The sequence below is a fragment of the Pelodiscus sinensis genome, chromosome 4, assembly GCF_052426305.1.
Source record: "Pelodiscus sinensis isolate ZL-2025 chromosome 4, ASM5242630v1, whole genome shotgun sequence".
Lineage (NCBI taxonomy): Eukaryota > Metazoa > Chordata > Testudines > Trionychidae > Pelodiscus > Pelodiscus sinensis.
Window position 1 is genome coordinate 38,429,148 of NC_143055.1, and position 27,017 is coordinate 38,456,164.

Below are 27,017 nucleotides of genomic sequence, written 5' to 3' on the forward strand. Positions count from 1 at the left end.
TGAGCTTAAAATAGAAACAAAAGCTGACCAAGAAAAGTGTGTTATTTCCTATAAAAATTTAAATCAAAAGTATCTGCATTATGCACATGAAACTTATTAGATGGCCTTAAGAACCTATGTAAGCCTTCCCCCTTTTCTGGAGCTTTTTTGGAATCTTACCATGGATTACTAGGTCTTCCAAAACAGTCAGATAATAAATAATTATAATTATTGTAATTATAATTGATAAACATAATTATAATTAGAACTATTATTATAATTAATATTTCAATGACATGCTTAGGAGTACCCCTTCCCTTTTCCCACCTAATTCCCGCTTATTTTTCTTCTAAAACTGTCACTACATCTTGCTGATTTTTTTTTTTAACTCCACCATAATGAATGTCCTGACTATAAGGAATGACCATGAGATGTAGTATTCATATGTAGGGTATGTCAATCTCCACTGACATCAAGCGAAGCCTTTGATTACTGGAGCTGGTAAAAAAAAAATGGATTTGTTATGGTTGTAGTACCAAAACTTGAGATTTGAAAAGAAAAAAAAAAAAAGTTGTGGCAGTGAATTGAGAGAAAATCTATTTAATGTTTTTAATTAAATGAAGTTAAAATATAGAGAATTTCTTTTGTACATTTGAAACATTGTGTGTTGATTTTGACCTTCATATTTACATAAAATACATTTGAAAACAAAATGTGAGTCCAAATGGGGGAAAAATACTTTTCAGTCTGAAGTTGTTGGAATGACATATTTCAACACTTTAAATTTCCCATTTTTTCCTAACTGGAAATGTACACAGAATGACATTGCAAAAAATGTTAGTTTTTTGGATGTACAGGCAGTCCCCGGGTTACATGGATCCGACTTACATCAGATCCCTACTTACAAACGGGGTGAGGCAACCCCGCACTAGCTGCTTCCCCCCAGCAGACCAGGGAGACGCAAAGCTAGCACCCCTCCCAGCAGACCAGGGAGACACCTCAGCTTGAGAATAAAGGACTGAGGGAAGTGAGGTGTGGGAGAATAAAACTGAGCTCTGGAGAAATGTTTGGCTAGAGTTTCCCCTACAATATGTACCAGTTCCGACTTACATACAAATTCAACTTAAGAACAAACCTACAGTCCCTATCTTGTACGTAACCCGGGGACTACCTGTATATTTCTCAACAAAAGTTTTTCAGCTATTTTTAGTCAGTATCATCCTCAAAGCTACACAAATCACACTCAGTGTATGTTTACACTACCCCCCTAGTTCGAACTAGGGGGGTAATGTATGCATACCGAACTTGCTAATGAAGCCCGGGCTTCGAATTTCCCAGGCTTCATTAGCATAAAGCCGGCGCCGCCATTTTTAAAAGCCGGCTAGTGCGAACCCCGTGCCGCGCGGCTACACGCAGCACGGACTAGATAGTTCGGATTAGAAGCTTATCTAGTCCGTGCCGCGTGTAGCCGCGCGGCACGGGGTTCGCACGAGCCGGCTTTTAAAAATGGCGGCTCCGGCTTTATGCTAATGAAGCCCGGGAAATTCAAATCCCGGGCTTCATTAGCAAGTTCGGTATGCATACATTACCCCCCTAGTTCGAACTAGGGGGGTAGTGTAGACATACCCTCAGGGATTTATAATCATTACAGTAAGTCAGCTGGTTCAAACATAAAATGTAATAGCTTGAAAAAAAATCATTTCAGCTATTGCTATTGTTTGCATCTGATGACAACAGTTTAAATGGAAGTATCACAAAAGAAAGTGACTACTTATACTCTCCAGTGAATGGTAATACTGGTAAATGAAATAAGATCTGACAGTTTAAATTTAATCTGTATGTCTGTTTTGTCTTAATAGAAGAAAATCATCCTAGCTAGAGTACTTAATTTACTATCAGCAATAAGAGTGGGGTGATGAAAGCTGAAGTCACTCACTAGTTGGGTGTAGAGGGTCTGGCAATTAGGACTGCAAATAACAATTCAAATTAGATTTGAGTGGCTGTAGGCCTTGCTAATTTAGTCAAGTATAAACTTGGAAAGCACTGTAACCTCAGCATAACAGGTTCAGCACTGAATATATTAGATACTCAATTGTATTATTTCCTCTGTTCTTTTCTGGCACTCATGGCATTCTCTACTTTATTGTGCATATGAAGTACCTGCTGTGCTATGCAGTGAGGAAATACAATGTTAAGGTGTTTGAGTAAAGAGAAAGAGAAAAGAAACACCTGTCTTCCTGCTTTTTTACACCTAGTTTTTCTGGTAGAACAGATGATTGTCATTGTGATGAAAGTCACATTTTCCTCAAAGTTATTGTAGGCAACAGTGGTCAATCTGCCTACAGTTAACATTCCCACTTTAAGATATTTCCCATTATAAGACCTAGGTTTCAGTTGCTCTTCATTTTGTACCAGTAAAGTTAATATTTGTAACATTTGAGTAATGATTTTATAATCATAGTGTTCTTTAACTTCATACAAAAATGAAGTTATCAGTATTGTGGGAACACTCAGAAACCCTGACCTTGATGAGACATGATTGTGGCTAGTGTACAAACAGTTCTAGACACTATCACCTCCCCCCACAAAAAGAGAAGATTCTATGAAAACAACAACAACAGTCAAATTACTGGTTCCTTGGACACCTAAATGTGATTTTTTTATTTTTGTGAATTTGTCAGGAATGTAATGTCAAAAGATCATTGTGAGGAAGTAGGAGTCTGGACCTTTTGTTTTTGCTCTCAGCTCTGCAAATCACTTATGTGACCTTAGGCAAGTAACTTAGCTTCTGTATACCACAGTTTATCCTTGTAGAAAGTGAGTATTGTAATACTTCCCATATCACACATGGAGGCACAGAACAGTAAGCAACTATAATGCAACATATATAAAGCAACATATTTGAATAATCTAAGTGTCGTCATTTTACAAAATAAAATTTTCACAACAGAAAATACCAGATCTGGTTGGAAAACAGAAATTCCATCATGAATTTTTTTTCCTCCATTCAAACTGGATTGAAAAGTTTGGAAATAGAAATGTTTCACATTAAAAAATTCTGATTAGGGATTATGTTTTGTTTCAATAATGTTAAATTGTTTAATTTAATTAAATCATAGAAATGTAGGGCTGAAAGAGATTCTTAGAGGCCACTTAGTCCATACCCACATTCAAGGAAGGTACATATATACCTTTAATAAAATTTCATTTTGACAATTACATTAAAATATTAAATACTGGTATTATAGGCAAAATTTAATTAATATAAATGACACAGTGGAAACAAGATATTTCTACCACACTTGAAAGATGTTTCAATATTATAAAATTAAACTAAACAAGTTATTTATTTTTACTTTTTCCACAACTGTTTTAGTTTTGACAAAACTTCGTATTTGACAGAAATTATGTATTTTTTTGATCAGCTCCAGAAAATGTTAAAAGAGTAACGTTTCTAGTTTGTTTGAAAAATAGAAAATGTTCAATAATGTCATACTATCCAGTGGGTACAATATGCAATAATATGCAGATCTATTCATTTATCTGCCAGAGAAATGATGGAGAAGCCCTAAAAGGCTGGTAGTACCAGGGAGTGAAATAACTTCAATGTTTATATCTTTATTAAAACAGAAGTCCAACTTTCAAGTGAAAGGGATTCTTTTCATTATCAATGGATTATGATCAGGCTACATGAATGATCCAGGAGACTGATAAGTTGGAATTCTGAGGCTAAGAAGAAGGAAGGTAGCAATGTTCTTGCAAGTGTTCCTTTCTGAAGCTAGGAAATCACCTTTGGATCTTTGATTTTTGTTCAACAAAGTTTGCTTCTAAATTGTGCCATGATACAAATAATCCATCATTGGACTGAGGTTTGATGCTATGAAATGTAGGCCATATCGTTGTTTGAACAGTGAGTCTATACATTTCTCTATAATTCTTAGGTCTGAACAGCTAAAATTTGTCATCTCCTGTGGTAAGTGCAGTTTTGTCAAGAGCCTGAACTATCTTCATATCAGGTAATCTTACAATATTAATGGTTTATTTTCACAGGAGCATAGGTAATCCTGATATTTCACAAATAAATTAGCTCAGTAGGATTTTTTTAAAGTAATATTTATGTCATGTATGCAGTCTCTGAAAATATTTTTCTTTCCTTCAGTATATCCATTTGTCAATTTGTGGTATTGTTATTTAATAATGTTGTTTTAAACAGAAGCATAAATAAAGCATAAGTAAGAATATATAGTTAAATAATAAATAGAAATAATGCAATAGAATATAAACATAAATAATGCTATTATTCAAATAGAAGAATCAATTACTACTGTTTTTTCATAAAGGTCAAATGACTTTTGTTTAACACTCTGGTTCAATCTATTTAACATAGCTACTGATAAAATTTCAGCAAAATACTTCCAACAATTCTGAATTCTTTATTTAAAGTTAAGAAACTTCTTAAAATAAAGTAAAATATGTAATTATAACTAAAATGATTTTTTTTTGCTCAACATTTTGCTTAAATGATACTTCTAATTGCTTTATAACTTTCAGTGCATCTAAGAAAAAGCCAAATGTGAAGGAAATATATTCAGTCTTTTAAAAATTAAAAGTAATTAAATGTCTTCACATATGAACATATGGCCCAGAGAATTTTTTACTGAATCTCATACGATTTTTGTGGTGATCTGCCATTAAAATAATGCACAACAAAAAAGTCAATTATAACTTTATGTTCCCCTTTAAATTAATCCTATCTGATTCCTGGATTGTAAAATTTACAGATGTGGTACACATATCCAAATGACAAGTATTATGGACAAAATCCTATGAAGTGTTCAGCAGTTCACTAGGTCAAACCCTATTATTACAAAATTTAAAAAAAAAAACACCCAAAATTAGAAAGTACACAAATTCAATTGTTGACCTCTCATGAGTGAGTCAGACTTCTGCATGGGAATGTTGAGTCTAGCTGACTGGGTATAAAGTATAAACCACTAAAATGGCACTTTCTCTGCTGGGTATCATAAACCGCAATGAACAATTTTGATTCACATACTAAGAATACAATCTCTGAAGGAAGAGATGGATTTACATCTGCCTTTTGCTTATGGAGTCTATCTATAGAGTTGAGCTCCTCCACCCCACTTTCTTAGCTCACATTAGGACTTCTGAGCTTATTTCTAAAAGGTGACAGATTTAGAAAAGCCATTTTAAATTATGTGTTATTCTGATACTGAGTTAATGTACTTTATAAGTTGTGTTAGATGATTTTAAGCACTAGCCAGCAGCAATGTCAAATTATCTATGACATAATTAAACAAATGCATTATGCTTTCATTCTACTGATTTAAATGTATGAAATATACTCTGTTCAATTGTACTAAAAACACGGTGACTGAAGGAATTTATAGATATGTTGAACTGATTGGCATCATTACTTTGGTAAGAACTGCATTATTTTGTGAAAGAAGCCATGAACACGTGGACTCTGTTGGCAATATTTTGTTTCTAATATAATAACTTCCAGAGTCAGACACATTTGAAACATGATTTTTTGCAAGTTTTCTATTACTTGTTTACTTCTTTTAAGAATCCTTTTGTTGAAGCAGCAGGAGTTGATTAAATTTTGCTGCATTTTAAACTGAAAAATGTTTCTTCTCCAGCAGGTGTGATTCCATGTACACATACTTACCATCCCTAATGTTTTTTAAAAAGTTGCCCTTTTACAAATACTTTTGCTGTGTTATGGCGATAACAAGCCTACAGATTTTATTCAGACATTATATTTGTCAAATATCTGAAGAAAAGTTTAATAAATGCATTGAAAAAAGCCTGCATTTACACATGCATCTTGGAAATTGTTCATAAAAGTTATGAATGAATACCTAAATAAATGCCTCTATGTGGACATAGTTTTCTGTTTTCAGGCAGTATTTTCAAATGTCAGTATGAAGTTTTGTGGTGTGGCAAAGTCAGTCCCACTCCTGAGTCCCATACGCCTGTTCTGTCCACTAGCCCACAGTTTAGGGGCTGCGGTACAAGTCTCGTTCACCTTTTTCAGTGTATGGCCTTCTGTTCCTCTGCAAAACAACAGAGTGTTGGAGCTGATGCTCCAGGCCAGTCAGGGCTGAGTAAACAGTTCTCCTCTGGCTACTTGGGAGGAAGGGAGCCTCCAAACATTCCTTGTTGGAGTCCCTCACTTCCCCCTGCCACCTTTAGCAGTGATGATATTGTTCTCCTCAGTATCTCTGAATCTCCTTAACAGTTCTTTTTTCCTCTCCCTCTCCAAACTCCTTCTCCACTCTCTCCTACTCTCTTCCAAAGGGAAGGTGTTTAAAGAGGTCATGTGGAAGCCTGAATCAGCTCATCTGGCCCTTAATTGATTTATAGCAGTCCTGTCTCAGCTGCCCCAGATTAGCCAGCCATTGCTGTTTTTAAGAGCTGCCTCTCTCCCCTTTCACCAAGCCCTCTAACCTGCTCTGTCATGTGACTTTGAGGCGGAGAGAAGAACCACTCTTCCACTAAGCACAGCAGGCTGCTGGTCTGAGCTTGTTGTGCTTCTCTCCCCCTCGCCTCCCCCCCCCCCCCCCGCACTCCTCTTCTCCCTTTTTTGGGAGGAGTGTGGGGGAGGGGGGGGGACTACTGGCATTGTGGCAGGAAGGCCTTGGCTACACTGTGGGCCAGGTCCCCTCTTCTCTCTGCCTGCTCTGTTTGCAGGCAGTTTCCTTCCCCTCCACCCTCAGTTGGCTGCAGGAGCTCCTGGATGTTTGGAGGTGGTGGGTAGGGGGGGCCTCTGCTGCCCTCAACCTGAGTGGGGGGAGGAGGACTCCCATTTTCCATCTTTTTGGGAACTGCCTGGCCCCTTCTCTGCTGCAGGCCTGGACTTCACCATTCCAGTGGCTGCTATACCCTCTGGAATAGAGGAGGAAAGGGGGCTGCTTTAGAGCAGCTACTAGGGTTCTTCCTTCCCTCCACAAGTCTGGGGGGGGGGGGGGACAGTGTTTGTAAGGAGCCCTCCTGCCATCTGGGTCCCTAGGTGGCAGCTGGTACAACCTTTGTGGGGTGGGGAGTGGCTCCCCTGACCCCTCTGGTTCTCCCCTGCATCTCTGCTGCTTCCGCTGCTGCTGCTCCCTCCCTAGCCCCCAATGTTGCACGGGCCATTTCCATCCTTGGCCCCACTGCTTGCTTCCCCACCCCACCTTTGCTCTGTTGGGTCCTGTAGCACGTGCTGTGACCCTGCCACTCAGGTCCCCTAGAGCACACTAGTTCTCTCTCCCCCACCCCCAACAGTGTATTTTGTTTGGTGCCTGAGCCTCCCTTTCTTCTTTAGTTACCCTCCCCCCAGGCACCATTTCACTTCCCACATGTCTTTCAAATAATTTACCCCCTCACATTCCCAGTGAAGCTGGAGGAGCTGTTCTTACCATGCTGTGCTGGGAGCTGTACCCCTTGTTCCCTTACCCCTCACTTCCTCCTATGAGTGTTGCTACCCTCTCACACCGCTTCCAGCCTAGCAGGGGGAGTGGTGAGCCTCTCTCTCCCTCCACCTCTCCTCTGCCCCTTGCTCCACCCCCTGGCACTATTGGTCTCTCCTAATTGTCCGTCCTGTGTTTCTCCCCCCCCCCCATCCATGAACACAATGGAGGGGCAGTCATGTAATGCCCCTGCCACCCCTTGCCCCCTCCCACCCCCATCACTGCCTCTATGAATGCTGAACCCTCCGAGTCTGCTGGGTCACCTGCTCACACAGCGGAGGTGATGGATGTGGACAGAGAGGCCAGGACCCTGATCGCTCCTGCCACAGCACCTTATGCTACTAGTGTCACCACTAAGAAAGCCTTCCTGAAGGGCAGAAAGGGCCAGGGGACCAAGAAGGGGAAGAGCCCTGCCTGGAAGGCAAAAACCTCCTGTGGCAAAGGCTAACCCAGCTGCCGCGGACTCAGCCGCGACTTCCCCTCTTTCCTGTTCCTTCCACCAGCTCTGGGGCCCATGGTGTACACCCAGGGCGTACACCCAGGTAGCTGCCACACACCGCCAGCTGCCTCCCGATCCAGTTAAGCTGGCTTCCAGAATTCCATCCCTTGTGGCTGCAGCCTCTTCCCCCACCTTGACCGGGAGACACTGAGTCCATTGCCTCCTAGTGTCGGCCTTGCCCCATGTGGAGACCTCTGTGCAGGCATTGGCACGCATGGTGGGGCCCGCAGACATGGTGGCAGCTTCCAAGAAGTTTGAGAAGGTGGTATTCTTTCTGTCATCCGAGGCTGCCACCCAGGAGGCAGTGGAGAAGGATTTGGGGGGAGTCCATATTCCCCTTGAGCCTTTGGAGGACCTGGGTGTACGGGTGTTTTTTCCCCCCACCATTCCTCCCTTCTTCCCCAATGCCACTCTATTGCCTTTCCTTTCCACCCTGGGGAGGCCCTTGTCAGTCCTAAGTCCCCTTCCTTTGGGCTGCAAGGACCCTACTGTAGCCAGACAGCCCCCAAATCTCATCCATCTATTTTGCCTCTCTGAGGTTCCCGAAGCATACAGGGCAGAGAAGGAGCAATAAAATCAGCATAGTCTATGCTGGCTCATCTGATCATGAGAAGTTGAAAACATAGATATGAGGAGAGAGCGATTAAGGCAATAAGCTGGCCTCGAGGCTGCGAGAAGTGCCCGGCTGGCACCCATGTTGATATGAACACACAGCTGTCCCTGGGAGAGGAATCCCCCACTGAGAAAAGAATCTCTAGTACTTCCAATTTAATCCTCTCAACTCTCTTACAAGTGTAAATTAAGTTCACAACTCCCTTGTAAGAACTGGTCTCACAAAAGGCAGACCAGCACTATTTGGCATCACAGCTAAGAAAGAGAAATACGTGACCCTATGGGTATAAAGATGGGTACATGCAGCACACTCACTTTTGAGTGTCATTCTACCCTCTACCTGCTGGTCAGGTTAGGTGTTTGACCTCCCGAGGTTCTATGGGGAGGCTCACCTCGTATTTTCGTCTTTCCTAGGAATTGAGGGACCGGCCCTGGCCTGACACGCTGGAGTCGATAGGCACAGAAGAGGGTAAAAATTGTACCTGGATGTGGTCCTCTGTCTTAAGTGTACACAGACTTAGAGCTCTTTAAAGATTAAGCTGTTACTTGGTACTATTATTTCTGTTTTCCTATCTTTATCTTCTTTGTAACCATTTTTAAGATCTATATTTTGCTAGCAGTTAAGAAATAGAACAATAGCCATTGCAACCATATGATTTATAAGCTTCCTCAATAAACCTGTAACTGTTTAAACTTTAATCTGACTCCTTCAGTTGCTGTAACAGAACCAGGCACAATTTAAAAGAACTTCAGCCGGTCATAAGGGACTCACTGCCCTAACCGTCGGCTGACACCTACCCTCTGCCACGTTCTCTCCTTCCGCCGGCAGGTGCAGATCTAACTACTGCTGGCGGGGCATGATGGAGAAGCCCTAGAAGGGTCATTTCTAGTGCCCTATCAAGGAGCCCAATAACGAGTATATTACACCTTGTGGGAGGCCCGGTGTTTTCTCTGTCGGGCAACGGGGCATGCCCAAAGGGACTGCCCCTTGGTCTGGCTCAGAGGTGCACTCAGGACCCCGGTGGCCATGATGGTGTGGACACTTGGGTCTCCCCTCCTCCAACGATGACTGTCATCTGTCCTGCTTGAGCTCCACAGGGCTCAGATGAGTGAATGTTATTGCCTCCACCAAAAGTGGCAAGGCCGGGCCTGCAGAGGAGAGGGTGGTGGAGTTGGTGACAGGACTCAGACAGGGCCTACCTCAGGGTGAGGTTTCCCCTTCCCCAGCTACCCACCACTGGCCTTGACTCTCCCCTCCCCTACCCCCCAATTCGGGCCCAGGCCTCCTCCTCCGAGGACTGGGAGGTTGCCATGGGGAGGCGCTGCACATGAGCCTGGCATTCCACCCCATCCACTGAAGGGGAGGATACTTTCCTCATGTCTCTAGAGGTGGACGTCAGAGCCATCCCTCCCTCTGAGCCTCCCAATGCTTCACAACATTGTAGGGTGGCTGAGATGGCCACGGTGGTTGCAGAAGGGGTAAACACCTCCCTCCTAGAATCCCTGCAAGAGGGAGTGTCCAAGGGGGATGCTCCCAATGTCCCCTCCTCCACTGTGAGGGCGACTGCTGACTCTGCCACCAACAAGGGCGACCACATAGCAGCGAGCAGCAGGCTTGCCTTCCTCTCCCAAGAGGTGGAGGCTTTAGGATTAACCCTGACTGGCTCAGAGGGGGAATCAACATGCCCTGAAGAGACAACAGTTGGTCTCTCGTTCCGTTTCTAGCCTGCTGCTCTCCCTTTTTCCTGCCTCTGGGTTGCCCCAGGGTATAACCAACTGCCCAGCCATTGGCAGCACTTCAGCCACCGAACCCCTGAGGGATCCTAACAGGCAGGAGTTCCCATCATTCCCATTCATCCCTGGTGCTGGGTCCTTGGGAGCCACAGTGGGGGCAGACCTCCTTGTGGAGCTCTGCTACACAAACTCCATCTACGTCTGCAGGCCCCAGAGTCCCCCTCATGTGCCCGAGACTGGTCCTGGCAGAAGTAACAAGTATTGGAGACTTCCTGGACTATGACCAGGGAGACTGTGTGGACCCTCAGGTGCTCGCCCAGCGAATGGGGTTCTCCACCCTACGTACTCCCCAGCACATGCTTCAGGAGATGAAAGATGCTTTGCCACCCGCTGCTTGGGTTATTCTCAACAAGGTCCTGTGAGAAGGTGCACCCTGCTCACCCCTAGCCCACCATATCTATCCATCAGCCTTAAGCCCCGCGTACTTCCCCGATTGCCTCCCCCTTGTCACCGGAGCCGGCTGCATGCGTTGCAGCCGGTCCCTTTCTGAACCATGCCAAAGAGTCACCTGTATACGCTCGTGCTTCACACACTCCACTTCCCCACCCTTGTGTCCTGCCCAGATACCAAGTGGCATGACCTCCTACCACCAAGAGAGGGTGGGGAGCCCCAGTGGCACAGTCTCCATTCCACCTTGATTCCATGGCCCACTGGGGACATCAGCTGGAGAATCCTGCATGGAGCTGTGAACAAGGGTGTGTATCTGTTGCGGTTCACCCCCATTCCCGACACTTGCCCTTTCTGTGGTGAGAGGGAGAACCTGATGCATGTTTATCTTGAGTGCGCCAGGTTACAGCCTCTCTTTTGGCTCCTCCAGAACCTGCAGCACAGGAGCAGCGCCAGCCCTGGGCGTGTAGCACATGGGCAGTACTGGCCCCGCCCATGGGTGCGTGGCGCAAGGGCTGTGCTGGCCCTGGGCATGCTTCATATGGGCGGTGCCAGCCCCTGGGCACAGCACAGGAGTGGAACCAGCCCTGGGCATGCAGCAAAGGAGTGGCGCTGGCCCCAGGAATGCAGCTCCACCCCGGGCGCATGGCATGGGAGCAGCGCCGGCGCTGGCTCTGGGAGTACAGTGCATGGGTGGCACCAGCATCGGGCGCACACCGTATGTGTGGCCCTGCTCCCAGGCAACTGCATGGCCCCGCCCCCGGATACCCAGCAGCCCCGAAAGGTTGGGGACCACTGCACTAAATATATTAGAAAGCTGAAAACTACACATAGTTATGAATAAGGATTCATAATATCAGTTATATTTAGATTTAGGTATATGATTTTCAAAGATGCCTAAGTGACTTAAGAATATGTTACATCAAAGTAAATGGTACTTTAGACAATTGGAAAAAAATAAAACCTCAGTTATTAGTAATTCTGTGTTCCCAAATTATACTTAGTGACAATAGTGATTTTTGTAGGGCAGATGCTCAGCACTTTCTGAAAACTGGGCACCAACCAATTGTTCATATGAACTACAGGTTGAACCTCTCTGGTCCAGCAATATGTGTGGTCGTTGCTAGACCAGAGAGCCCTTGGCCCAGAGAACAGTGGTTCAGGGCAGCAGAGTCCGGGCTCCCTGAGAAGCCTCAGGGCTGTGGAGTGCCGGCGGCCCTGCAGCTGGCCATGGAACTTTGTTGCCATGGGACAGAGAAGCCCCAGTGATTCTGGAACTGTAGAGCCCCAGTGATCTGGAACAGTGGTCCCCGGCGGCCCCAGGGCAATGGAGTCCCAGCAGCCCAGAGCAGTTCAGTCTGGCTTCCTTGGGGCAGTAGAGCCTGGTGATTTGCTGACAGATCATGGAAGAGCCAGAGTCTGTCACCAGAGAGACAACATCCCTTGGTCCAGCAAACCTGTGGACCAGTCAGGTTCTGTGGATGCTGGACCAGGGAGGTCCAACCTGTAGTTACTTTGGAAAATGTAAGTCAAGGATATATGTCATTTTGTGTGAAATGCAGACAGCTCTACACAAGTCTTACAAATCTAACAATGTCTGAAACTGCAACTCAGTACTATTTCATAGTTTAGGAAAGGAATCAGTGAAATCTGAACCCCATAACCACAAGATGGATATTAGGCTGACAGAATATAACTAATCTGGTCACAGCCCTGGAATTAATGCCACTTTTCCAATGGAAAATCTCACAGTACCGTTTATGTATTCATCAAGTCAGGGACATCAGTTTTGATTCTCATGTGCAAGGTGGCATAACCAATTGTAAAGTGACTCATGGTACCACACATGATGAATTAATAATGGATTACAGACCTAGAACATAGCTTGTGCAGAAGTATGTGATTTGCTTGAAGCCTTATCCCAAAGCATACCAATCCCCCAAAGTATTCCCTAATGGCTTTCCACGACTATACTTTTGACTGTAACCAGATGTAGGGGTTAATTGCAGAAGAACTTTGTACATGCAAATCATAGGGGAAGTGTGCATTCCCCCACTTCCCTTATATCTGATAAGCCAGAAGCAAGCCTCTAAAAACACAAGCCATTTAAGATAAGCATTGGTGCTATTGTAGCAAGAATGAGTTACAGATAAGGGTAGGAAAAAGAACAGGAACACACAAAAATCTTTTTTACCCAGATGTACTGATCATGTAAACAATGTCAAAGGAAAAGTAGTACCAGATCAATAGTTAACAGCTGAACTATATATTAGCAAGTAATACATAATCCCCGGAAATTTCCAAACTGTAAAACAAGGTATTTAAAGCTACACCACAGTATAGCAATTTGGACCTCACTGATGGACTCTGGTACTGATGCCTGGAAAGCCTAGACAGCCTCCCGCTCATCCGCAGCTGAAATGGGGTTCCCAGCTTGCAGAAGGGACGTAGGATGCCAATTTTCCTATGATGTTGTTCTTTTAGTAAAAGGGAACAGTTGAAAACTGTCAGGAAATAATCTGCTTGTATTTGACAGATTCTGGTGCAGCGTGTTTTGTACTTAGAGAACTCAGTGTCAGACCTGAGACTTACTCTTGCCAGCAACACCAGGCCATCTGATCACAAACCTGTTAGTGTTGGGCCCCTTTCAGTGTTACAGTATTTTACCTCATCAAACCTTTGCACCACTGGAACAATCCATCTGTCACTAGGGTCTCTTGAGTCAATTTTTCCTTTATGCAAGGGATTCCAGACTTTTGCCCTACACATTCAGATTAGGATTAGTTTATTTTCCTTCAGAGTCCCACTGCACAGGAATATTTGCTTTTCCTATCACCCAGTCCTGCTCTTCTTTTAGGATCTACTAACCAAAAGAATTTACTTCTCCTACATTCCATCTACCCTTCTCTCTTGGTTGTTCCTTTTTCCTAGGCCTCCAGCTAGTTTTCTTTCTAAGCTCTAGTACTTTGTCTCACTAACTTTTTTCCCCCTCAGGTGATAATCATCAAATTAGATATAACCTTTTACCTGATACTTATGCTCCAGGTACTATTTAGATATATTATGAGTCTTGACCACCACTAATTCCACCATATCTGGGAGCCTTTTAAAAGGGGTCCTGTTACTCCATAACACATTCCTTTGCAAGCACAAAGGAGGTTCCTCTCTTCTTACCTGGTGCAATCTGTTAACACCATGGTCAGCAATGAGTTGACTATGAGGGAGGCTTTCTGAACTTCAATTTAAAATGTCAGCCTATGGTAAATTCAGGAGTGTTGCTAATTTTCTGAAAACTCACAGGTGGACACAGTTTGGGTATGTCTACCATACCACCCTAGTTTGAACTAGGGTGGTTAATGTAGGCAACCGAAGTTGCAAATGAAGCCCGGGATTGAACGAGGTGTACCGGTAGTTCGGAAAAGGAATCCCAATCTAAACTACCTACTCCGAGCCGGTGTAGCCGCGGGCACGGAGTCCGAACTAGCGGGGCTTTAAAAATGGCGCCGCCCGGCAAGATGCAAATGAAGCCCGGGAAATTCAAATCCCGGGCTTCATTTGCAACTTCGGTTGCCTACATACCCTTTGAGAGACATACCCTTTGAGAAAACTTTGACCAAATTAATAAATAGGGTATTTTTATGCCAACTGAACTTCAAGAAAACAGTAATTTTTAATTAATGTGAAATGTCAAAAATAACTCTGAAAATTGGGTATTATTCATCGCAAAGGTTTCAGCAATCCAGGATTGTAGTCAATCTACAGCAAATGCTTTTTTTTTTGCTGTGCTTTTTGAAATATACAGTATTTGGTACAACCATAATATACCTGAACTTTAAATATAACTGTGGATGTTGTACACAGTTACAAGGAAAGTGCACAGACATTAATTTCACTAAGGGTAAAACAAGATGTCTAGGTAGGAGACATTCCTTATTTTAGAAGATCATTTATATGTGCCTGACTTCTATAAAAACTTCAAGTTCCAAACACAGTTAAGTAAGTAGATAAAGATGCTATTTAGAGCTCTTTTCATAGTCTGTTCTTTAGGAAAATGAAGAGTAATAAAATAAATATTCTCCAAGGTGCCCTGTTTTGTTAAATTACAGACTCTATAAAAATAAACATGCACTTTTGCATGTGACTAGCATTTGAAGGGTTCATGTGTCCCCATATATTACAAGTAACTATAGTCTCCTCCCATGGGGTTCAATACATTTTTGCCAGTAAATCAATGTATTTAATCATTCTTAGCAGCACAATAAAACAAATTTACATGACGTCTGCTGTTGTTAAAAAGGCTTAATGTATTTAAGCCAAATGGCATGAAATACAGGTGAGTATTTACATTTACTTAGAATAACATCTTTAATTGCAAAGGATTACTAGCACTTTACAAATGACACACATATACTACTGAAATGTAGCCACCTTAACAGTGCTGTGCAGCAAGCCAAGAAGATAGTTGGTACATACCATACTTCATTGCTGTTGAATATTTGTATGCAATATTTGAGTCTTGAAATTACTCTTGTCTTGCAGACTATTTTTGTCCTACAGAAGTTTCTTCTTCATATGGCTGATGTAAATGCAGAATGGCAATTATTCATAGCTGTGTTAGCCCCTTTCAGCAAAAAACAAGAAGGATTCTTGTGGTACTTTAGGGCATGTCTACACTAGGAAACTATTTCAAAATAACTAAATTCTGCTTAACTCCCCATTTTACAAAATCAAAATAGCATATCCCCAGTACAGGGAAGCCTCAAAATGAGTCCAAGGCAGACTCCATTAATGAGGACACATCACCTCATCTTAGAGCTAAGGGAAGCATTGGAGAGTAATTAGTTTGCATTACTCTGCACAATAATTATGTCATAATAGCAGCAACAGAGAGTCCACATCAACGCTATTTTGAAATAACACTAATTTTGAAAGTTATTTCCTGAGAAAGGCAGGAGTCCAGATTTTGAAATAAGTAGTCCATTATTTCAAAATAATGGGCTTGGTAGTGTGGATGCTCCATTTATAAATTTAACCTAAAAGGGGTTATTTTGAAATAAAGCCCTAGTGTACACCAGGGCTAAAAGACTAACACATTTATTAGGGCATATAACCTAACAAATTTGTTAATCTTTAAAGTGTCACCAGACTCCTTGTGGTTTTGTATTATAATTCAGATGATTAAGCCAGATGATTGCATCTGTAGTACCAGAGTGATGCTTTCTTGGCATTTGTGAATGCTTGTGATGCTTTCTTGGTATTTGTGAATCAGCCATTGAGGAGTTATACCTTCTAGGGCCTGTTCTGGGTGACTATAGTCACACACCGGAGAATCTTTCATCTTCCTTTTGTGCAGCAAGTTTCCTTATTGGCTGGGATTTGTGCAGATGCGGTTAAAGGGAGCATCATGTGTGACCAAATGAATGAACAACAATCTTCCATCCCTGGAAGATTGAACAGGGATGAACAACAATCTTCCATCCCTATCTACTCTGGGCCTTCCTCTAGGTTTTTGAGTCCCATCAGTTTTATTTCTCTGAGTAATCATCAATGGAAGCATCATTTCAGGGCTCCTTTTGTATGTTCCTCCATCTGCCCAAATATCATGCCTGCCATGGCAGATGCTCTGGCTTCCTTCATAGCACAAGTACCAGATAGTTCCATCTTCCTTTTTTTAGATAATTTTGGAGACAATGAATTATTGAAGCCTCTGAATTAATACAAAATTCTGAGACTAGTCATTCTATTGAACATTATTTTCCTGAGGCACTTGCTTCTGAAGACACTGTGATACCTGTCTATATTTATATATGAACTTAAGGATGACACATTCCATTATGGAGATTAAAATTGTTCATATGTTTTCAACAAGAATCTGAACTTTTCCAATTGGATCTCTGAAATCTTTACTCCCTTCAGTTGATGGCTTTTCCTGTTACCATGTAGTTGTCTCCTTTTTTCAGTTTGGATGCAATTGGAACAATTAGAGCCCTGAGATATCAGCATATTTGTTTCAAAAAATTGGAAGGATATGTTTAGTACAATTTATAATTCTACAGTAGCCTTTTCCAGCAACTACTGGCACTACTGATCTGACAGCTTCCACTTGGCTGTCCAATGCCAAATGTAAATGCTGAATAGGAGCAATTTGGAACTCATGGTTAGGGAACAGAGACAAGAAATGGGGATTATTTTACTATTTACTGATTGAACATTGTTGGTTATTAGGCATATTAGAGTGCAGAAATTCCATTTAGCATTTTTATATGAATAAAACTACACTACCTGTGCTTTATTATATTGAGTTATTTATGGATTCTACTTTATTTCGAGAAAATCATATTTTGCATGTGGCTAAAGTTACTTTTTGCCAGCTAATGACTTTGGCTTCTATCTGTTCTTGCTTGGAGGATTCTGTTGTCGGCTACTTTCATGTGACACACATTTGTGCTTTTTTCATTGGACTGTTAAAATTCTTTGCTGATGGACAGCCCTAAAATCTACCTTTATATTCTGGAGACAGCTGGAAATATCCCTATTCACCTGTCTTATTTAATGTCATGGTCCCCTTTCATCCCTCTCTTCTTTTATTTGTCTATATTTTATTACATGAGAAAGTATAACATACTCTAACCATGGAAAGGTAACATTGCTTCTTAATTTTTCTTCTTTAGGAAAAAAGTCATTGATACCTTACAGTAACTATATTTACAGATAATATTTATATGTCATTTTTATTCTTATTCCAGCCAGGTGTATTAAAAGGGATAATTGCACAATTATAAGATCCTTGTTCCTTAACTGCCTCATATCCAGTTCATCCTTTTGCAGAGCATACCATTTGAAATCATAATAATAATTTGGTGACCTTAAAATTGCAAAATTGTGGCACAGTGATTTCTTAGTTCATGACTGGGGCTTGTAGAAACTTCTACCATACAAATAATAAATGCTATAATTGAAGAGGCAGATAATGTCAAACTGAGAATTAAGGGTGTGTCTAGACTGCATTCCTCTGTCAGCAGAGGGATGCAGATTAGGCAGGTCGACATTGTAAATGAGGCAGGGATTTAAATATCCCATGCCTAATTTGCATAAAAATGGCCACCACATTTTGGGATCTGTGAAAAAAGGCTTTATTTCTCGACAGATCCCCCTTTAGACTGCCGCTTTTTCTCCGACAAAGTGTTCAGTTGGCAAAACGTGGTGGCCATTTTTATGCAAATTAGATGCAGGATATTTAAATCCCTGCCTCATTTTCAATGTTGACCTGCCTAATCTACATCCCTCTGCTGACAGAGGGATTCAGTCTAGACATACCCTAAGACTTAAAGTCAGGAATAAGCCTGATAAATCCTAAGAATCAGCAGTGTTGTTTTTAAGTAACTAACTATCTCAAATAATAAAGAAGAGTGAAAGAATGTCCAATAACAAATATTACACAGTGTTCTTTAAAGTTCTCTGTAAATCCACAGAGGGTTTTTTCTTCTCTGAAAGGCTGAAAATAGCTTTGGGAGATGTGGGAAAAGTTAATTAAAAGTAGAGAGACAAAAATAATCCTGACACTGTTCACAACATCCCCCTCTGACCCCCCCCCCCCTCCATTTCTTCCCTGTCCCTCAGACTTCAGAGTTGGGTCCAAACAAAATCCTGGTTTCAGCAACTCTAGACTACTTATGAGTTAAGTCATAAGTTTAAGCCAGGAAGGTACTTTCAGGTTATATAACCTGCCTTTCTGTATTTCACAGACCACTAAACTTCCTGAACTCCCCAACATCAAGCCCAGTAACCAAAATTATACAAAAGGAAACTTAATTATTGTATGCCACAGTCAAAGAACAATATGGTTCATCAGTGCCTGAAGTCTTTGTAATGATGGGCAAAGAAAGATTTTCCAGATGATTCTAGCAAGTGACTTGTGCTAAAGAAGATAGTAAAAAAGAGCTCCAAGGCCCCTGGCCAGTCTGATTTGGAAAAAAAAAAATGTCTTCCCAACCTAGAATATCACAAACAGATCCTGAGCATGTGAGCAAGACCCACAATCCAACCACAAGAGAGAAAACTCTCATTACCACTTCAAAGCACTGGCTTATCCTATCCAGTGCCCCATCTCCAACCTTGGCCATCTCTATTGCTTCAAACAGACTCTTCCTGGCCCCTACAGGTGATCTGCAGAAGCCTTAAAGCAAGAGATTTTAGGAAAGTAAGACATGAACTGGAAGGCTCTACCAGAACTATTGTATATAACCCCACACGACAGCAGGGAACCAAATAAAATAATCCCATTTATAAATGGTGTATGTGTGTGTGAAATGAACTCCAATATCTGAATTTTTTAAACAACTGTTACCTTTAATAATGGGTTAAAACCATGAATAAAACTTGTATTAATTTCAGGGTGATTGAACTTTGATTCAAATTTCACAATTTGACTCCAGCTTTCATAGGATACAATGGCACATTCTAATGCAATTTTGCTATTTGGGTGAATGTTAATATGATATTTTCCCTAATCTTAACTCTATTCAATCCACCCTAATCTTGCATAGATCTCTTTGCAGGCAAAAGTAACAAAAATTCCTATTTCCCATAACTTCTATTTTAAATAATTGTGTATAGTTTTGTAAATAAATATGCTTATTTTATTCTCTGTGCATTTTAGCAAGTATGTAATGTGAACAGCTGAGTTTTATTATATTTTGTACATTCCAGTTATTTAATTTGCTTTTCACAAATTTTTGAAAAAAAATCCATCCTTCCTTATTAATTATCATAATATCAGTAATCTCATTCTCTCTCTGCTACAAAAACATGAAGCATGTTAGACCTATATTTATATAATCTGGATTTTTGCAACATATATTAAGTTATCAATTACTTCAAAAGAATGTTGCTAAATGGAACTCCAAAAATAGCCGTTTTTGTTGGAGAAGGGTTGAAATTTAATTTTGTAGATGCTATTCACAGTTTACCTACAGAATAGGCACACAATGAAATAAAATATTTAGTAATAAGACAAATATTAGCTCTTGACCTGTCCTGTTGAATGTCAGTGTGAGATTTTAGCTTTACCTTATTCTGTACCTTTTGCAAGGCTTGTTCCATGCAGACTTCCCTATTGAAAGTTATGTATATGTGACAGACAATATGGTAAATATCTTATGTATTCCATTAGATATAATTAGCAACTGATGTACTGTGAGCAAGGAGTCAGGGGAGGAAATAGCGGCAACAGCATTTTAAAACTTTTAAATGTTGAAATATTGATTGAGAGCTTCTGTCAAATAAAGACAGACCCCATATTTTTGAATTAAACCAAAAGAAAGTTTGCCAGCTTTGCCAGCTGAGTACTTGCACCTGGCTGACAAGCTGCTCATGCAGATGGCAGTTAATGTAGCAGTTGGACACATTATCTACTGGCTACAATAAAATTACTTTAAAGGGGCATTGAGCTAATATTTTGATCTCCCTATTGAGAGAAAAGGTCCATGGACACAGAGAAATGTATTTGCATAAAAGGTCCTTCCTTGTGAAGCTTTACATTGGCGAAATCAACAAAAATTGTCCAGAATAGTTCTACTTCATAGCAGAGATTTGCAGAAGTTTCAAAGATTCTTCCTTTCTTCCTTCCTTCCTTAAAATGACCAGATACAAAAGCACTATCTTTCAATTATACTTCGTGCACAATTGCTCAGTTAAATTATTACAAACATCTGTAAGTTCCTAGTTTGCTACATTTCAATTTTAATATTAAACTTCATGTGCTGGTTGTACACTACCTAGCACTTTAGCAGTTCCTCTCCTATGCATTTGTTTTAATAACCTTAAATCAGGAATGATACTGAGAGTATTAAAAAGTCTCCCATGGAGCCCTTATAATTTCTCTGACTTTCAGAATATAAGATAAATGAAAAAAGAAAGCAGAGACATGTGAGATATTGTTGTAAAGTACAAAATGCTACTCTTTCATTTTAAGACACAAAGTACAAATGCTCAAGAGAAGCATATGATATAAACAGATGCATCATCAATTTAATGCACTGCAGTGAGTAATACCATCGTATGCACTAATTAGAGAATGTACTTATATATCCTATTTCTTATGAAACTCTGGTCCCTTGCTATTACTACCAGTGCCTCAGCCAAAGATTCAATGCAATCAGGATAGTGTTATCTGCAGCAGAACTAAAAGTCAATAGTCCATACCTTAATTTCAAATGTGAGTAACCATCCCAGACTCATATCATTCTTTATGAAACTAGATATTTTCCTGCACAGTCTATATCAAAGTTATTTACATAATAATAGGAAGACTAAATCTAACATTAGACAACAGTGTGGTATCCACTTGAAATACAATGACTGTTATGAAAAAATTTGCACACGTGTTCAATTATCAAATTAACTGAGATAAAAGTGAAATTGACTACTCTTGAGGACTTAAGCAAGCACACTATTGATTGAATATTAGCTTTGGTATATTCAAAGAAATATTAAAAACCTAGATTTTCTGTTGAAAAATGGACTGGAAATCATGGTTAAAGCTAACTAGTTAATTAAACTTAAAAAACAACAAATAGTCTGGTAGCACTTTAAAGACTAACAAGACATGTAGATGGTATCTTGAGCTTTTGTGGGCACAGCCCACTTCTTCAGATGGCCAGAGTGTTGGTTATCCAGAACTAAAATAAATAGGGAGGAAGGGGGACGGGGAGAAGGAAAAAAATGGGAGGGGGGAAACAAGAAGAGACAGTGGGTATAAAAATATCAGGGGGAAAACTGAGCTGGAATGTAACAGGAAAAACAAATATTCTGTAAGTACATAAAGACTAGATAGTCAAAAGAGGCAGATAAGAACCATTAGTAGGCAATAGAGAGGAAGAGTACTAATACCAGATACTATACAGACAAAGAACCATTGGCACTTTCATTGTTTGGTAGGTTGATAATGTCCCAGCCATCTGGTATCTTTAATTAAGACATTAGCATTAGTATCAAACTTGTGATGAATTCGCTTGAGCTAACCACATAAGCCACCAAATCAGAGGTTAATTTAATTGCTCATCCAGGAATGTAATCTATGCCATAAAATGCCAGCAATGCCCCACTGCAATGTATATTGGACAAACTGGACAGTCCCTACAGGAAAGGATTAATGGACACAAATCAGATATCCATAAAGGGAACATACAAAAACCTGTTGGGGAACACTTCAATCTGCCTGGGCATTCATTAACAGATCTTCAAATGACTGTTTCGCTACAGACCAATTCCACAAGCCAAATACATAGGAAAGAACTGGAACTATAATTCATTCGCAAGTTTGATACTCATACTAATGTCTTAAATAAAGATACCGGATGGCTCTGACATTATCAACCTACCAAACAATGAAGGCGCTAATGGTTCTTTGTCTGTATAGTATCTGGTGTTAGTACTTAGTACTCTTCCTCTCTGTTCCTTAGTGATAGAAATGTAGCTGTGTTAGTCTGGTGTAGCTGAAACAAAATACAGGACTATGTAGCACTTTAAAGACTAACAAGATGGTTTATTAGATGATGAGCTTTCGTGGGCCAGACCCACTTCCTCAGATCAAATAGTGGAAGAAAATAGTCACAACCATATATACCAAAGGATACAATTTAAAAAAATGAACACATATGAAAAGGACAAATCACATTTCAGAACAGAAGGGGGATGCGGGAGGGGGGGGGGGAAGGTAAATGACTGGGAGTTAATAATATTAGAGGTGGGGAAAGGTAGATGTCTGTGAGCTAATGGTATTAGAGGTGATAATTGGGGAAGCTATCTTTGTAATGGGTAAGGTAGTTGGGGTCTTTGTTCAGCCCCCCGCGGAGAGTGTCGAATTTTAGCATGAATGACAGCTCAGAGGATTCCCTTTCAAGTGCAGATTTGAAATTCTTCTGGAGTAGGATGCATGTGATTAGGTCGTTGAGACAATGTCCTTTCTGGTTGAAATGGCAAGAAACTGTTTTTTCTTTGTGATCCTGTCTAATGTCTGTTTTGTGGGCATTGATCCTTTGGCAATCTGTTGCTTAGTAATGGTTCTTATCTGCCTCTTTTGACTATCTAGTCTTTAGGTACTTATAGACTATTTGTTTTTCCTGTTACATTCCAGCTTGGCTTTCCCCCTGATATTTTTATACCCACTGTCTCTTCTTTCCCCCCTCCCCCACCCTCTCATTTGTTTTCCTTCCCCTCAATTTATTTTAGTTCTGGACAACCAACACTCTGGTCTGAAGAGTGAGCTGTGCCCATGAAAGCTCAAGACACCATCTGCATGTTTTGTTAGTCTTTAAAGTACTAGCAGACTATTTGACTACAATCAGCTTTCTTTAACTTAGTGCAAGCTGTCGGTATGCTAGTTGATTCTCAAATCAAGTATCTGTCCTACAGATTATCTTTTCATGGTTTCCATGAAGTTACCCATGTTTTTCAATGGAGGAACTAAGAGCAGAATTATTGGCCCTGTGTCTTGAGCACTTAGTGTTAGGTTTTTTCATTGATAAAACACTGAAAAACAGGACAGAGGGGCTGAGCACCCACAGCTTCCCTTGAAATCAATATTCACTAATATTTATCAATACCAGAATCAATAGAATTTATGGGTACTCGGAACCTTAGAAAATCAGGAGTTTCATTACACTATCTACAGCAGGATAACAAAGCATAGTTTGTCCATGAAAATGTTTGGCATTATTGCATACGCTGTTAGATTCCAGAGTCTTATTTTTACATGTCAGCCCTGTATTACATCTCTCATTAGCCAAGTTTTCTGAGACCATTCATTGGACACTGATCTATCACCTTCCCTCACTCACACTAATGAGTAACCTGAATAAAGCATGTGAGGTTTTGGAAACTGTGCATATGCTGGGACACTGCGGCAGCATTGTATTCCCTCTTCCTTTTCCTTATCCAACTTTTGTCTCCCAGGCAGACAAATAGGATGTGCTAACACATATACGTCTGGACTGGCATGATTTTCTGCAAATGCTTTTAACAGAAAAAAGTTTTCTGTTAAAAGCATTTGCGGAAAAGAGCGTCTAGTTTGGCACCGATGTTTTTCTGCAAAAGCACTTTTTGCGGAAAAGCGTCCATGCCAATCTAGATGCGGTTTTGCACAAAAAAGCCCCGATCACCATTTTCGTAATCGGGGCTTTTTTGTACAAAATAAATCTGAGCTGTCTACACTGGCCCTTTTGCGCAAAAGGACTTTTGCCCAAACGGGAGCTGCATAGTATTTCATCAAGAAGCACTGATTTCTTACATGAGATCATCAGTGTTCTTGCGGAAATTCAAGCAGCCAGTGTAGACAGCTGGCAAGTTTTTCTGCAAAAGCAGATGCATTTGCGGAAAAACTTGCCAGTCTAGACACAGCCATACAGTGTCTGCTGTCTGATACCTACTTCAGATATCTAATGCTAACTGAATTGTGTTTTACACATAATTCCCCATCTCAAAAATAAGAATGCAGCTAAATCAAGTTCCAGCTGTGCATTAAATAAGAGAGCCAAGAGGCACATATTTTTTCAGGTTAAATGCATTTATTCTACCTTTTCAGCTATGGAAGTTGAGACTTGGGGTGTGTCTAGACTACATGGTTCCGTCAACGGAGCCATGTAGATGAGTTTACTTGGCAAAGGGAAATGAAGCGGCGATTTAAATAATCGCAGCTTCATTTACATCAAAATGGCCACCGCACTGTGCTGATCAGCTGATTGTTGGCACAGCACGGCAGTCTCGGCAGGGATCTGCCGACACCAGAAGCCTTTGTTGTGAGAGCTTTATGCCTCATAAAATGAGGCTTACTGGATCTGACGACAAAGTGTTCTGGAGTCGGCAGATCCCCATCTGGACTGTCGTGCTGTGCTGACAATCAGCTGATTGGCACAGCGCAGCGGCCATTTTGATGTAAATGAAGTGGCGATTATTTAAATCTCCACTTCATTTCCCTTTGCTGAGTAAATTCATCTGCATGGCTCCGTCAACGGAACCATGTAGTCTAGACACACCCTTTTAGAGGTTAAGTGTCTTAGTTATTGGCCACCAGGATACTGTTGTCAGTATAGCGCCGGGAATCAGGAGGCTCCCTACCTCAGATACTGATTTCATGTGACCATGAGTATTTATCCACCTGCAGATTGGTTCTTGAGGGTGGCACTGTGAGGATAGTTTAATGTTTTTAAAATGTGAAATACAATCTTTATCAATGTTTTTAAATGGTAAGTGGCTGAGTGGGATGGAAAACATAAGAGTCCCTGGCTTCTAAACCCCTGGAAATCATATAGGGTTCAATTAATTTCATTACAGAATGCATTCCCTTTAAATATTGCTTTTTCCTTAGACTTCAATAGGATTTACTAAGTTGAAGAAAATTGTTTGGGCCATTTTAGGAATTGCCTTCATGCATAACTCAAATCAGAATGTACTTCAGAAGTGTTTTTCTTCCCTCAAAAATGTCAAATTATATTTTGCTTCTCCTTTCAAAAACATAGAAACAAACAAACAAAAATCAAATCTGGGCTGAGACCAAGAACACTTCAGAATTAATATAATTTGTTTCAGAAACTTTATGAGCAAATTAAAAAGATGTACTTCAATGAAAATTGGATCTCAAACTGTGGCTAATCCTGCATAACACTAACACATAAACAATGTATTTGCTACAAAACACTTTATTAGTAACCCATTCTTAAGAATAACATATTTCAATTGTGTTCAGTATCTTGTAGCACCCGTTGCTGCATAGTTTCCACTTATGATTCCTAATTTGTTAAAACTGAAATGTGAAACTTTTCTTATCTTCCACTAAAACATAACCTTTCCATATTTCTCACTTGTTCTTGTCAAGACAAAGAAAAATGCTGAAACTCTGATTCATAAGAATCTTTTGGAAATAAAGTAAAATCAGTCATGACTATACCAGATATCATAGAATTTTTCTATAGATGAAGGATGGACATTGTGGCCTCAGAGAAGTCAATGGTAGTTTTGGCATTATTAGAAATGGAGCCAGGATTTCACTGTAGGTATGCAAACCTTAATGTCCTGTTCAAAATCCAACTGAGCTTATGTAATTATCTTATACTTACCTAGTTTCCTTCTTTAGATAGTAATAGAAACACTATTCTTCACTACTTTTCTTAATCCACTGTGCAGTATTGTAAATTGTGAAACAGTTACCACATTTCATTGCTGAGGTGGTCCGGATACATACTGCTCTTTATATAATAGTTCAAAAAGCCCTTGGGACACTTTGGGATGGAAGATCGCTATTGCTCTCATTGCCTAGTTAGGCCAAATAGTGAGACCTGATTGAAAAGAACTTTGACAAATATAAACTGAAGAAAATCCCAGAATACAAGTATATCAGTTTAGTTAAAGAAATATATGACAAAGCTAAGCAGATAATAGCTTCCCATTGTAAATATTATGGCTGTTCTGTGATTCTGAAGTAATGTCACATCCTTGTAATACTTGAAGTTGACAAGCATGCAAAGCCAGGTCTTTGCAGTATTATATTAAGCTCAGTTGCAGCCTTCAAATCTCTAATCAAAAGAGGATGATTACATGGAAAACATATGAGTTGATACATATTTCAAGACCCAGTGTACTATTTTCCCCTTACTACAAAGCTGAAATGGCTGTACGTCAGGGGAAAAGTCAACCCTGACATGTACAATTAATACTTACCATTTTTTGAATAGGTCCCCCATGGAGCCTGTTAGGAAGTCTACTCTCCACATGACAGCAGGTTTTCTTTTGAGAGGATGCATGTGGGGGCACTGATAACCCTACTCCCCATATAGAGGAGGTTTGATTGAGCACGTTTAATTCTTTCTTCTCACAGGCCACAGTGATTGATAATCGCTCAAGTGAGTGATAATAAAGCCAGGTCTCTGAGAAGTTGCCAATTAAGTATTAGAGATGAGACAGCCTGCAACTAATTTACATTATTGTGAAAGTTGTACCTTCTACAATAGGTCCTGAATGGTTAAGAGGGGTTGCACTAGGTGTGGTCTCTTCTACACTGGAATTTTAAGATGGCTGAAAATTTTCCAGGCAGTAAAAACTGTCTTTGCTTTCTAGCCTGTATTTTAGTCTCTATGGCTGATTTTCCTCTTATACCAAGGGAAATCAGAAATAGCTCCAGCGAGAACAATGGAATTACACTGAAATTATAATTTCAGGCTATCGAATATACATCTGGTAGTGTACAAAAAGTCAGTGGGAAGTAAGACCATTGTGTA

At 40.6% G+C, this 27,017-nt stretch overlaps 1 long non-coding RNA gene across 2 annotated transcripts in view; it reads right to left on the minus strand.

The window, feature by feature from the left end:
* The window catches only part of LOC142829470 (uncharacterized), a 112,960-nt gene extending 86,379 nt beyond the window's left edge, over positions 1–26,581 (minus strand). The window contains exon 1 of one of the 2 annotated variants that reach the window (XR_012903890.2): positions 26,461–26,581. This is a non-coding gene — a long non-coding RNA (uncharacterized LOC142829470). The remainder of the gene's footprint in view (positions 1–26,460) is intronic. The other variant, XR_012903889.2, reaches the window with a different exon arrangement.
* Positions 26,582–27,017: the final 436 nt, after the last annotated feature.